General features: G+C 37.4%; 1 protein-coding gene across 3 annotated transcripts in view; it reads right to left on the reverse strand.

Annotated features, from left to right (window-relative positions):
* The window catches only part of LOC144428077 (S-phase kinase-associated protein 2-like), a 287,944-nt gene that overhangs the window by 32,235 nt on the left and 240,960 nt on the right, over positions 1-14,749 (reverse strand). The window lies entirely within an intron of this gene.

Here is a 14,749-nt window from a genome sequence, read left to right on the forward strand (position 1 = left end):
GAATCCTGCTTGAAACCCTTCTTACATTCTCGACGCTACTGATGTCAGCCAAATAACACATCTTTTTAAGATTCACCACGCAGTCACGCACGTCTGAGTGAAAATTTAGCAATCTATCGGCCGAAAGAGGCGACATACGTTTTCCATTTACAACTCGGTCAAGCACCGCCCGTGCGATCAGTACCGGCTGTCCGTAGCGGCGTTTTAATTCCTTTAAAACCAGTATGTAATGACTACCGGCGGTACCTAATCCCTCAACACGACGCTTCGCCGAACCCGACAAATACGCGGACAATCTCACCATGCGTTGACCATCATCGTCTAACCGTGAATGAACATTTTCATAAAACAATTCAATGAAATTAGGCCAGTTTATAGCACTCCCATCAAACGGACTTATTTGTACCGGCGGCAAATGATGCTCAGCCCACATTTTAGAATTTAAACTCAAAGATAAACACGTTTGCTCAGCTAGAGAAATGTTATCATTTACCGTTCTGGATCCTGCTTGATTTGGTTGGAGATTATCGATCCAGGAGTCTACCGATTGGTCTGGCAACGGCATTTGGTTTGCTGGTGAAGAATTTTGGTAATGTCTTGGAGTGTAAGAAATCGTATATTCACGACGTTTATCTGACGCGGTAAAAGTCTCTGGTTCGAAGCGGGCACTTTTTCTTCGAGTTGATAGTAACACGTCGTGTTCGTCAAAGTTATTGAACCTGTGGCTCATAAAGGGACTCTTTAAAAGAGTTGGTGTTTCTCGGCGATCGTCGTGTTCTCGTGCTCTAGATTCTCGAAGTTGGCCAGTCGCCGCCCCCATTTCACCACCGGACTGCTTGGCGCACGCTGGCTGGAGATTTATTGTATTATCGCTGTCCTCTTCCATCCTTTCACTTGAAATCTGAGATTTCCCTTCGTCAGGAGCCACGCACGATATTTCAGGTTCACGGTCGATGTAACTATCAATTTCATCGTTCATACCTTCAACTTCAGATATCACTTTCTGAACGCATTCTTCGAAAGCAGCTTTCGACTGTGCGTTGCGAATTTGAGGTAATGTGTTCGATATAATTTGATTATAGGCGGCCAGTTTAAAATGTAACTCTATTTTTAGGCATGCCAGCTGCGATCTTCGAGCCTTCTCGTTTATCAAATTTCGACTTTTGGTCAACAATGATTCAAACTCAGTCTCTGTGTTGATACGCTTTTGTCTAAGCGTGGTTAAGGATGACAAGCCCTCGAACGTTTCGTCAGCTGCAGAGTCGCCTTCTTCCGTAAATGTCGACGATGAAGCCACTGTTGCTTCAGATTCTTTAGTATTTGACTTCTTCAACAAATGCGTCATATTCAACTTTGTCAGATTTAGGCACACAGATGTTCCATGTCATATGCGTTTATTGTAAAACGGTTGACTGTAAATAAAATGAAATAATCAATAAACAATCACAAGATGAGGGCGGAAAGAAAATGCATAACCAGAAGTTAATAGAAAATAAACTTACATATGATAACGCTCCAAAGGCCTAAATCGACAAGAAACTGACAGGAAACGTGAACGATAACGTTATTGGCATAAAAATAGCAACTAAATTTAGAAAGCAGTTAATAAGAATGAAATATAGAATACATGAACAATTAAAGCAATAAATGACGACGATGGTCATATGGGGCCCCGGTTACGATACCTTCACCACAGGTCTACCTAACGAGACCAAAAGCCACCCACACGCTAAGTCAATAAAGCGGATAATGCGAAACCACACCACTAACATCATAACAAGATTAAACAAGAACGTCCTACGACGCGTAAAGTCGAGATGCAAGAGCCACGCGTGACACGTCAGATGCAGTAAAGCCCGCGAAACTCGCGTCAAAACAGAAAAGCAATTATCGATAAAAATTAGCAGGTCGGAACACAAAGAGAACAGCGTTCAAAATATTATCAACTGAAAAGAAACTTCTATCGCCGACACCGCCGTGTACCGTTATTCAGCTATTGGCTCTGATATAGTTAATGACATAACAATGCAATTGATCTGTTTATTTCTCGCAACGTCGAGATAATACGAGAACTAGATGCCACTTTGATTTTTATTAGTTTATCGCCTACAATGCCGTTGAGAAAAAAAATTTTCAGACTTGAAATAAAAACCTAGAAATCTGAAATAACAACGGGGCAGTGTAGAAGTGCCTTAATGTGGTTGAAAACTGATCAAAAAATATAACACTATCAGAGTGGAATTCCCTCCAAACGCTTTGGAACAGTGAAATAGTTTGCCGCATCGTCATAAACGTTTTTGGTAATTCATATCCGTGTTTTCGTACTCTTATTTCATAAAATCGAATGCCATAAATAGTCCCTGATAGAAGTACTGCATAAGTAAAGCCCAAAACTACACCAACACCAACAGAAACTCATAAGATTTGTTTCAGAAGTTTTTTTTATAGATACAAACATTGATTAAATATATGTGACCCACTCTCTTCTTTTACGCGATAAAAATATTATTTTCGACCCATTCATCGAAAAAAGTTCGCCATCCCTGAACTAGTGCAATGAAAATCATTATTTAGCACATAATTATTCGATTCTTTTATACCAAGACCCTGACAATAATGGGAAAATGCGAGATTTGAGACAAACACCCCGCTAAGTTTTAAAAGAACAAATTAGCAAATCATTCGTAAAGTTAGGGTTATAAATGATTTAAAAGTTTTAATTTCCGGAGTAATCAGCATTCCTAACCCCAAGCCAAACCCTAACTGGATAATTGCTTTTTTTAGTCAGAGCGGTGGCGGGTTCGTTTTTTGACGCAGGATTTGTAAAAATGATCCAAAGTTTCACATAAAAGTTACTCCACGTTGGGTTTCTTTGTTTTTGAATCAGGAACTAAGTTTGCCCTGAGTAATACTTTGCTCTGTGGAGGTTAAATAAAAACCAGACAGACATTACTAGAGACTTCGAGAACATTTGAAACAATCTCTTGTGAAGTACGATTTTGAACTCTGCTCATATTGCGTGTCATCTGCTATGTCTCATTTGCATGTCCGGGTTCGGAGAAATGTTTTACGACAAGCGCTTCTACGACTAAATGTGACCGCAACCGACGACTGTGAGCAGCAATGAGGCAATTCCTGAACCTGCAAAACGCAGTTGAAACTCGTGCCGTGCGGTGTGCTCAAGTCTTCAGCGATTGCAAAAATTCACTTTCAGCTTTCAGTACTTTTATCTGTTCAGTTGACCTACCGACGCACATAAAAGTTTATACCAAGAAACATAGTAAAACACTAATACGCTTTAATAATACTATATTTATACTCGTTTCTTGATATTGATCAAAGTAAGAGTAAGATCAAAGATCAAAGTAAGTAAGACTGTAAGATATTATTTGATTAGTGATGGGACACAAAGTGTCACTATGGAGTAAGAGCGCTGTTTCGGGGGATTCCCTAACTTTCGATCGTTAAGTCAACAGTCTCTGACCGATATTCTCGTTTATTTCTTAATCAAATTAACACGAACTGCTTCAAGCCTCGCGGCAGTTGATATTTACTAACTCGCATTACCATTATTCTCTATACATATAGTGTCCTTATCTCTTGGTATATTAGTAGTCGTCGGTAGCTTCACATTGAGTTTTCGTGACTTTGAGCAAATTTCCAAAGAAACGTCTCAGTGTTATGTTCGTTTTATATTATCAGCATTAATTATGGACTATCACTTACTAAATCGCGAATGCTGTTATTGACATTCTTTGTGCCAATTTCCTTTCAATCCAATGGTTCAGTGACTGAATTCATTTACGCATGTTTCAAGTCATCCTCAGCTGTGAAAAATGTTAAAAGCGTAGGTGCTACACGTTGGTACTTTTTTGGTATGTAAATTTACATCATTATTACTTATCGATTTCAATCAGTAAGTATGTTGATAGGTATTTGTCTGTATGTCTGTATGTTTGTCTGTTAGATGCACGCGATATCTCACGAAAGCGAGATTGAATCTGCTCCAGATTTGGCATGTGAATTCATCTTATCTCGGACCAGAAGCCTATTGAATTTGGGCGAATTATGTCGTATAATTAGCGAGTTATCAATCAATTATTGATATAGTGATCTAGATTTTTGTAAAGCGAGAGAATTTTGAGAATTTTGAGATAACATTCAAGAATGAGTTAACCTTCTGCTTTCCTGGCTTACGTGAATGGAGACCATTGTCAACGTGCCCCATGCCCTGTCCCAGCCAAATCGATTTATTGTCAACTATATTCAGCTTTCAAGCAACTCGACTCACAGCGATAAAGTGTCCTTCTCGCTTTCCTTGCCTCAAAGTTTTGCCGCAATTGAATCCAACTTAAAATCGGTTTTATTCTTTCATAACACTTCATACGATGGTACTTGAAACAAAATCAGGAACGTCGACATCTCGAACGAAACCTACAGAAAACAATGAACAAACCGAATATAACATGCGGATATCTAAACAAATCTTACAGTAGTGTACAGTGGCAATTAAAATTTACAAATATCAGCACATAACTAAATGCATAAAATTATTTATAGATTACTTTTTTTGAGACTGATTAGATACATACCCCATGTTTTAGATCCCCAGGCGACACTATCCAATAAAGTTTTAGCCAAAGTGAACTCAATGTATCTTGCATTACTAAAATCTGAAAGCCGCTGTTATTTACCTGATATACCTATAATACAGCCCCAACCTGCAGTCAAAAACTATATATTAATTACAATCGGGCACTTCGCATTTAACCCTGAATCTGACTTCAATCCAAATTGGTATTTCTAACTGCAAAATTAGTAATACTAAAACCAATACTAAACATCGGAAACGTCTCCGAAGACACTAACAATGAACATTAAGCTAGACAGTGACAATGCATCCGAGCTGATTGCTATCAATTTGCTAATTACAGTGATTAATCGAAAACTGTCGAAATACTGTTATGGGACACTGCGTCAGACGATTTTCGTCCATTGCGTAACGTAATGCGTCATTATATCCAGAACTGAACTGAGTCCTTATAGGAGAGCTGTCGTTCAACATAACTGCGTCTAAATAACAAGTTCAAACAATTACACTTAACGAACTAGTGCAGGGATGGCGAACCACTGACCCACGTGTCACAAAGTGACCCACCGCGTTTTATTCGTGACCCGCCAAGGCACGAATAAAATAAAAATAAAATGCTAACATATTAGTAATAAAAATTGATAAAACCGGTCATAAATTAATCTAACAATAACTAAACTATTATAATGTACCGTCGGGGCCGTGATCGCTTATTCTCAAATTGTTAATTTTTGAACCGGTATGGATATTTTCAAAACCCCTAATCTTAGACGCAAGTCTGCACCGCCGTGTACCGTTATTCAGCTATTGGCTCTGATATCGTTAATGACATAACAATGCAATTGATCGGTTTATTTCTCGCAACGTCGAGATAATACGAGAACTAGATGCCACTTGATTTTTATTAGTTTATCGCCTAAAATGCCGTTGAGAAAAAAAAATTTCAGACTTGAAATAAAAACCTAGAAATCTGAAATAACAACGGGGCAGTGTAGAAGTGCTCTAATGTGGTTGAAAACTGATCAAAAAATATAACACTATCAGAGTGGAATTCCCTCCCGACGCTTTGGAACAGTGAAATAGTTTGCCGCATCGTCATAAACGTTTTTGGTAATTCATATCCGTGTTTTCGTACTCTTATTTCATAAAATCGAATGCCATAAAAAGTCCCTGATAGAAGTACTGCATAAGTAAAGCCCAAAACTACACCAACACCAACAGAAACTCATAAGATTTGTTTCAGAAGTTTTTTTTATAGATACAAACATTGATTAAATATCTGTGACCTACTCTCTTCTTTTACGCGATAAAAATATTATTTTCGACCCACTCATCGAAAAAGGTTCGCCATCCCTGAACTAGTGCAATGAAAATCATTATTTAGCACATAATTATTCGATTCTTTTATACCAAGACCCTGACAATAATGGGAAAATGCGAGATTTGAGACAAACACCCCGCTAAGTTTTAAAAGAACAAATTAGCAAATCATTCGTAAAGTTAGGGTTATAAATGATTTAAAAGTTTTAATTTCCGGAGTAATCAGCATTCCTAACCCCAAGCCAAACCCTAACTGGATAATTGCTTTTTTTAGTCAGAGCGGTGGCGTGTTCGTTTTTTGGCGCAGGATTTGTAAAAATGATCCAAAGTTTCACATAAAAGTTACTCCACATTGGGTTTCTTTGTTTTTGAATCAGGAACTAAGTTTGCCCTGAGTAATACTTTGCTCTGTGGAGGTTAAATAAAAACCAGACAGACTTTACTAGAGACTTCGAGAACATTTGAAACAATCTCTTGTGAAGTACGATTTTGAACTCTGCTCATATTGCGTGTCATCTGCTATGTCTCATTTGCATGTCCGGGTTCGGAGAAATGTTTTACGACAAGCGCTTCTACGACTAAATGTGACCGCAGCCGACGACTGTGAGCAGCAATGAGGCAATTCCTGAACCTGCAAAACGCAGTTGAAACTCGTGCCGTGCGGTGTGCTCAAGTCTTCAGCGATTGCAAAAATTCACTTTCAGCTTTCAGTACTTTTATCTGTTCAGTTGACCTACCGACGCACATAAAAGTTTATATCAAGAAACATAGTAAAACACTAATACGCTTTAATAATACTATATTTATACTCGTTTCTTGATATTGATCAAAGTAAGAGTAAGATCAAAGATCAAAGTAAGTAAGACTGTAAGATATTATTTGATTAGTGATGGGACACAAAGTGTCACTATGGAGTAAGAGCGCTGTTTTGGGGGATCCCCTAACTTTCGATCGTTAAGTCAACGGTCTCTGACCGATATTCTCGTTTATTTCTTAATCAAATTAACACGAACTGCTTCAAGCCTCGCGGCAGTTGATATTTACTAACTCGCATTACCATTATTCTCTATACATATAGTGTCAGTATCTCTTGGTATATTAGTAGTCGTCGGTAGCTTCACATTGAGTTTTCGTGACTTTGAGCAAATTTCCAAAGAAACGTCTCAGTTTTATGTTCGTTTGATATTATCAGCATTAATTATGGACTATCACTAACTAAATCGCGAATGCTGTTATTGACATTCTTTGTGCCAATTTCCTTTCAATCCAATGGTTCAGTGACTGAATTCATTTACGCATGTTTCAAGTCATCCTCAGCTGTGAAAAATGTTAAAAGCGTAGGTGCTACACGTTGGTACTTTTTTGGTATGTAAATTTTCATCATTATTACTTATCGATTTCAATCAGTAAGTATGTTGATAGGTATTTGTCTGTATGTCTGTATGTTTGTCTGCTAGATGCACGCGATATCTCACGAAAGCGAGATTGGATCTGCTCCAGATTTCGCATGTGCATTCATCTTATATCGGACCAGAAGCCTATTGAATTTGGGCGAATTATGTTGTATAATTAGCGAGTTATCAATCAATTATTGATATAGTGATCTAGATTTTTGTAAAGCGAGAAAATTTGGAGACCCGCCGAGTGTGTGTGTGCGATGCGCAGTGCGCAAGTTACAAGAGCGGATGAATCGAAACTGCAGTTTCTGTTTTGGGGGATTCCCCAACTATCGATCGATAAGTCTTCGGTTTCCAACCGATATTCTCGTTGTATCCTCCCTTGTTTGCCAGACCGGTCCAATATGACGTCATAATGAATATAAACACTGTTTTAATGAATTATAATTTAATTGCAGATAAATACCGATACAGGCGATTCCCTGCTCGTCTATCTATGTATGGTGACCAACGTAGAATGTAGATTTGTATGATGATGTTTCAATTCATTGATGGAAGAGGAGATTCTGACTACAAAGATTTGGAGAAGAATAATGACATACGTAAGTTTTTGAGACGTACGATATTTTCGACAATAACCCTGTTTAAAGAATCTTCTTATTCACAATGAAAAGCAATTATATATAACGTTATGTTTTGTTCGAAATCAAAATTATTGACTGAAAATACTCATGTCTGTAGCTTCCAGATACTGGTATTTTTTCCAAATGCATTACTTTACAAATTGAAGTAGTCCCGAAATCTAGTCACAATGTAAGAAATATTTTTGATTTTATTATCCGTATATAGTCAGTAATCTTCTCGTCATTTTATGAAATTATATTATACTCCGAGTTGATCTCACTCACTCATTCATCCACACTTGATAACCTCGCGAGCGAACACGGTTCTTCTTGTTTTGATAACATTCAAGAATGAGTTAACCTTCTGCTTTCCTGGCTTACCTGAATGGAGACCATTGTCAACGTGCCCCATGCCTTGTCCCAGCCAAATCGATTTATTGTCAACTATATTCAGCTTTCGAGCAACTCGACTCACAGCGATAAAGTGCCCTTCTCGCTTTCTTTGCCTCAAAGTTTTGCCGCAATTGAATCCAACTTAAAATCGGTTTTATTCTTTCATAACACTTCATACGATGGTACTTGAAACAAAATCAGGAACGTCGACATCTCGAACGAAACCTACAGAAAACAATGAACAAACCGAATATAACATGCGGATATCTAAACAAATCTTACAGTAGTGTACAGTGGCAATTAAAATTTACAAATATCAGCACATAACTAAATGCATAAAATTATTTATAGATTACTTTTTTTGAGACTGATTAGATACATACCCCATGTTTTAGATCCCCAGGTGACACTATCCAATAAAGTTTTATCCAAAGTGAACTCAATGTATCTTGCATTACTAAAATCTAAAAGCCGCTGTTATTTACCTGATATACCTATAATACAGCCCCAACCTGCAGTCAAAAACTATATATTAATTACAATCGGGCACTTCGCATTTAACCCTGAATCTGACTTCAATCCAAATTGGTATTTCTAACTGCAAAATTAGTAATACTAAAACCAATACTAAACATCGGAAACGTCTCCGAAGACACTAACAATGAACATTAAGCTAGACAGTGACAATGCATCCGAGCTGATTGCTATCAATTTGCTAATTACAGTGATTAATCGAAAACTGTCGAAATACTGTTATGGGACACTGCGTCAGACGATTTTCGTCCATTGCGTAACGTAATGCGTCATTATATCCAGAACTGAACTGAGTCCTTATAGGAGAGCTGTCGTTCAACATAATTGCGTCTAAATAACAAGTTCAAACAATTACACTTAACGAACTAGTGCAGGGATGGCGAACCACTGACCCACGTGTCACAAAGTGACCCACCGCGTTTTATTCGTGACCCGCCAAGGCACGAATAAAATAAAAATAAAATGCTAACATATTAGTAATAAAAATTGATAAAACCGGTCATAAATTAATCTAACAATAACTAAACTATTATAATGTACCGTCGGGGCCGTGATCGCTTATTCTCAAATTGTTAATTTTTGAACCGGTATGGATATTTTCAAAACCCCTAATCTTAGACGCAAGTCTGCACCGCCGTGTACCGTTATTCAGCTATTGGCTCTGATATCGTTAATGACATAACAATGCAATTGATCGGTTTATTTCTCGCAACGTCGAGATAATACGAGAACTAGATGCCACTTGATTTTTATTAGTTTATCGCCTAAAATGCCGTTGAGAAAAAAAAATTTCAGACTTGAAATAAAAACCTAGAAATCTGAAATAACAACGGGGCAGTGTAGAAGTGCTCTAATGTGGTTGAAAACTGATCAAAAAATATAACACTATCAGAGTGGAATTCCCTCCCGACGCTTTGGAACAGTGAAATAGTTTGCCGCATCGTCATAAACGTTTTTGGTAATTCATATCCGTGTTTTCGTACTCTTATTTCATAAAATCGAATGCCATAAAAAGTCCCTGATAGAAGTACTGCATAAGTAAAGCCCAAAACTACACCAACACCAACAGAAACTCATAAGATTTGTTTCAGAAGTTTTTTTTATAGATACAAACATTGATTAAATATCTGTGACCTACTCTCTTCTTTTACGCGATAAAAATATTATTTTCGACCCACTCATCGAAAAAGGTTCGCCATCCCTGAACTAGTGCAATGAAAATCATTATTTAGCACATAATTATTCGATTCTTTTATACCAAGACCCTGACAATAATGGGAAAATGCGAGATTTGAGACAAACACCCCGCTAAGTTTTAAAAGAACAAATTAGCAAATCATTCGTAAAGTTAGGGTTATAAATGATTTAAAAGTTTTAATTTCCGGAGTAATCAGCATTCCTAACCCCAAGCCAAACCCTAACTGGATAATTGCTTTTTTTAGTCAGAGCGGTGGCGTGTTCGTTTTTTGGCGCAGGATTTGTAAAAATGATCCAAAGTTTCACATAAAAGTTACTCCACATTGGGTTTCTTTGTTTTTGAATCAGGAACTAAGTTTGCCCTGAGTAATACTTTGCTCTGTGGAGGTTAAATAAAAACCAGACAGACTTTACTAGAGACTTCGAGAACATTTGAAACAATCTCTTGTGAAGTACGATTTTGAACTCTGCTCATATTGCGTGTCATCTGCTATGTCTCATTTGCATGTCCGGGTTCGGAGAAATGTTTTACGACAAGCGCTTCTACGACTAAATGTGACCGCAGCCGACGACTGTGAGCAGCAATGAGGCAATTCCTGAACCTGCAAAACGCAGTTGAAACTCGTGCCGTGCGGTGTGCTCAAGTCTTCAGCGATTGCAAAAATTCACTTTCAGCTTTCAGTACTTTTATCTGTTCAGTTGACCTACCGACGCACATAAAAGTTTATATCAAGAAACATAGTAAAACACTAATACGCTTTAATAATACTATATTTATACTCGTTTCTTGATATTGATCAAAGTAAGAGTAAGATCAAAGATCAAAGTAAGTAAGACTGTAAGATATTATTTGATTAGTGATGGGACACAAAGTGTCACTATGGAGTAAGAGCGCTGTTTTGGGGGATCCCCTAACTTTCGATCGTTAAGTCAACGGTCTCTGACCGATATTCTCGTTTATTTCTTAATCAAATTAACACGAACTGCTTCAAGCCTCGCGGCAGTTGATATTTACTAACTCGCATTACCATTATTCTCTATACATATAGTGTCAGTATCTCTTGGTATATTAGTAGTCGTCGGTAGCTTCACATTGAGTTTTTGTGACTTTGAGCAAATTTCCAAAGAAACGTCTCAGTTTTATGTTCGTTTGATATTATCAGCATTAATTATGGACTATCACTAACTAAATCGCGAATGCTGTTATTGACATTCTTTGTGCCAATTTCCTTTCAATCCAATGGTTCAGTGACTGAATTCATTTACGCATGTTTCAAGTCATCCTCAGCTGTGAAAAATGTTAAAAGCGTAGGTGCTACACGTTGGTACTTTTTTGGTATGTAAATTTTCATCATTATTACTTATCGATTTCAATCAGTAAGTATGTTGATAGGTATTTGTCTGTATGTCTGTATGTTTGTCTGCTAGATGCACGCGATATCTCACGAAAGCGAGATTGGATCTGCTCCAGATTTCGCATGTGCATTCATCTTATATCGGACCAGAAGCCTATTGAATTTGGGCGAATTATGTTGTATAATTAGCGAGTTATCAATCAATTATTGATATAGTGATCTAGATTTTTGTAAAGCGAGAAAATTTGGAGACCCGCCGAGTGTGTGTGTGCGATGCGCAGTGCGCAAGTTACAAGAGCGGATGAATCGAAACTGCAGTTTCTGTTTTGGGGGATTCCCCAACTATCGATCGATAAGTCTTCGGTTTCCAACCGATATTCTCGTTGTATCCTCCCTTGTTTGCCAGACCGGTCCAATATGACGTCATAATGAATATAAACACTGTTTTAATGAATTATAATTTAATTGCAGATAAATACCGATACAGGCGATTCCCTGCTCGTCTATCTATGTATGGTGACCAACGTAGAATGTAGATTTGTATGATGATGTTTCAATTCATTGATGGAAGAGGAGATTCTGACTACAAAGATTTGGAGAAGAATAATGACATACGTAAGTTTTTGAGACGTACGATATTTTCGACAATAACCCTGTTTAAAGAATCTTCTTATTCACAATGAAAAGCAATTATATATAACGTTATGTTTTGTTCGAAATCAAAATTATTGACTGAAAATACTCATGTCTGTAGCTTCCAGATACTGGTATTTTTTCCAAATGCATTACTTTACAAATTGAAGTAGTCCCGAAATCTAGTCACAATGTAAGAAATATTTTTGATTTTATTATCCGTATATAGTCAGTAATCTTCTCGTCATTTTATGAAATTATATTATACTCCGAGTTGATCTCACTCACTCATTCATCCACACTTGATAACCTCGCGAGCGAACACGGTTCTTCTTGTTTTGATAACATTCAAGAATGAGTTAACCTTCTGCTTTCCTGGCTTACGTGAATGGAGACCATTGTCAACGTGCCCCATGCCTTGTCCCAGCCAAATCGATTTATTGTCAACTATATTCAGCTTTCGAGCAACTCGACTCACAGCGATAAAGTGCCCTTCTCGCTTTCTTTGCCTCAAAGTTTTGCCGCAATTGAATCCAACTTAAAATCGGTTTTATTCTTTCATAACACTTCATACGATGGTACTTGAAACAAAATCAGGAACGTCGACATCTCGAACGAAACCTACAGAAAACAATGAACAAACCGAATATAACATGCGGATATCTAAACAAATCTTACAGTAGTGTACAGTGGCAATTAAAATTTACAAATATCAGCACATAACTAAATGCATAAAATTATTTATAGATTACTTTTTTTGAGACTGATTAGATACATACCCCATGTTTTAGATCCCCAGGTGACACTATCCAATAAAGTTTTATCCAAAGTGAACTCAATGTATCTTGCATTACTAAAATCTAAAAGCCGCTGTTATTTACCTGATATACCTATAATACAGCCCCAACCTGCAGTCAAAAACTATATATTAATTACAATCGGGCACTTCGGATTTAACCCCGAATCTGACTTCAATCCAAATTGGTATTTCTAACTGCAAAATTAGTAATACTAAAACCAATACTAAACATCAGAAACGTCTCCGAAGACACTAACAATGAACATTAAGCTAGACAGTGACAATGCATCCGAGCTGATTGCTATCAATTTGCTAATTACAGTGATTAATCGAAAACTGTCGAAATACTGTTATGGGACACTGCGTCAGACGATTTTCGTCCATTGCGTAACGTAATGCGTCATTATATCCAGAACTGAACTGAGTCCTTATAGGAGAGCTGTCGTTCAACATAACTGTGTCTAAATAACAAGTTCAAACAATTACACTTAACGAACTAGTGCAGGGATGGCGAACCACTGACGCACGTGTCACAAAGTGACCCACCGCGTTTTATTCGTGACCCGCCAAGGCACGAATAAAATAAAAATAAAATGCTAACATATTAGTAATAAAAATTGATAAAACCGGTCATAAATTAATCTAACAATAACTAAACTATTATAATGTACCGTCGGGGCCGCGATCGCTTATTCTCAAATTGTTAATTTTTGAACCGGTATGGATATTTTCAGACCCCTAATCTTAGAGGCAAGTCTGCTCCGCCGTGTACCGTTATTCAGCTATTGGCTCTGATATAGTTAATGACATAACAATGCAATTGATCTGTTTATTTCTCGCAACGTCGAGATAATACGAGAACTAGATGCCACTATGATTTTTATTAGTTTATCGCCTACAATGCCGTTGAGAAAAAAAATTTTCAGACTTGAAATAAAAACCTAGAAATCTGATATAACAACGGGGCAGTGTAGAAGTGCCTTAATGTGGTTGAAAACTGATCAAAAAATATAACACTATCAGAGTGGAATTCCCTCCAAACGCTTTGGAACAGTGAAATAGTTTGCCGCATCGTCATAAACGTTTTTGGTAATTCATATCCGTGTTTTCGTACTCTTATTTCATAAAATCGAATGCCATAAAAAGTCCCTGATAGAAGTACTGCATAAGTAAAGCCCAAAACTACACCAACAGAAACTCATAAGATTTGTTTCAGAAGTTTTTTTTATAGATACAAACATTGATTAAATATATGTGACCCACTCTCTTCTTTTACGCGATAAAAATATTATTTTCGACCCATTCATCGAAAAAAGTTCGCCATCCCTGAACTAGTGCAATGAAAATCATTATTTAGCACATAATTATTCGATTCTTTTATACCAAGACCCTGACAATAATGGGAAAATGCGAGATTTGAGACAAACACCCCGCTAAGTTTTGAAAGAACAAATTAGCAAATCATTCGTAAAGTTAGGGTTATAAATGATTTAAAAGTTTTAATTTCCGGAGTAATCAGCATTCCTAACCCCAAGCCAAACCCTAACTGGATAATTGCTTTTTTTAGTCAGAGCGATGGCGGGTTCGTTTTTTGGCGCAGGATTTGTAAAAAGGATCCAAAGTTTCACATAAAAGTTACTTCACATCTCTTGTGAAGTACGATTTTGAACTCTGCTCATATTGCGTGTCATCTGCTATGTCTCATTTGCATGTCCGGGTTCGGAGAAATGTTTTACGACAAGCGCTTCTACGACTAAATGTGACCGCAACCGACGACTGTGAGCAGCAATGAGGCAATTCCTGAACCTGCAAAACGCAGTTGAAACTCGTGCCGTGCGGTGTGCTCAAGTCTTCAGCGATTGCAAAAATTCACTTTCAGCTTTCAGTACTTTTATCTGTTCAGTTGA

Source organism: Styela clava, chromosome 10, assembly GCF_964204865.1.
Source record: "Styela clava chromosome 10, kaStyClav1.hap1.2, whole genome shotgun sequence".
NCBI lineage: Eukaryota > Metazoa > Chordata > Ascidiacea > Stolidobranchia > Styelidae > Styela > Styela clava.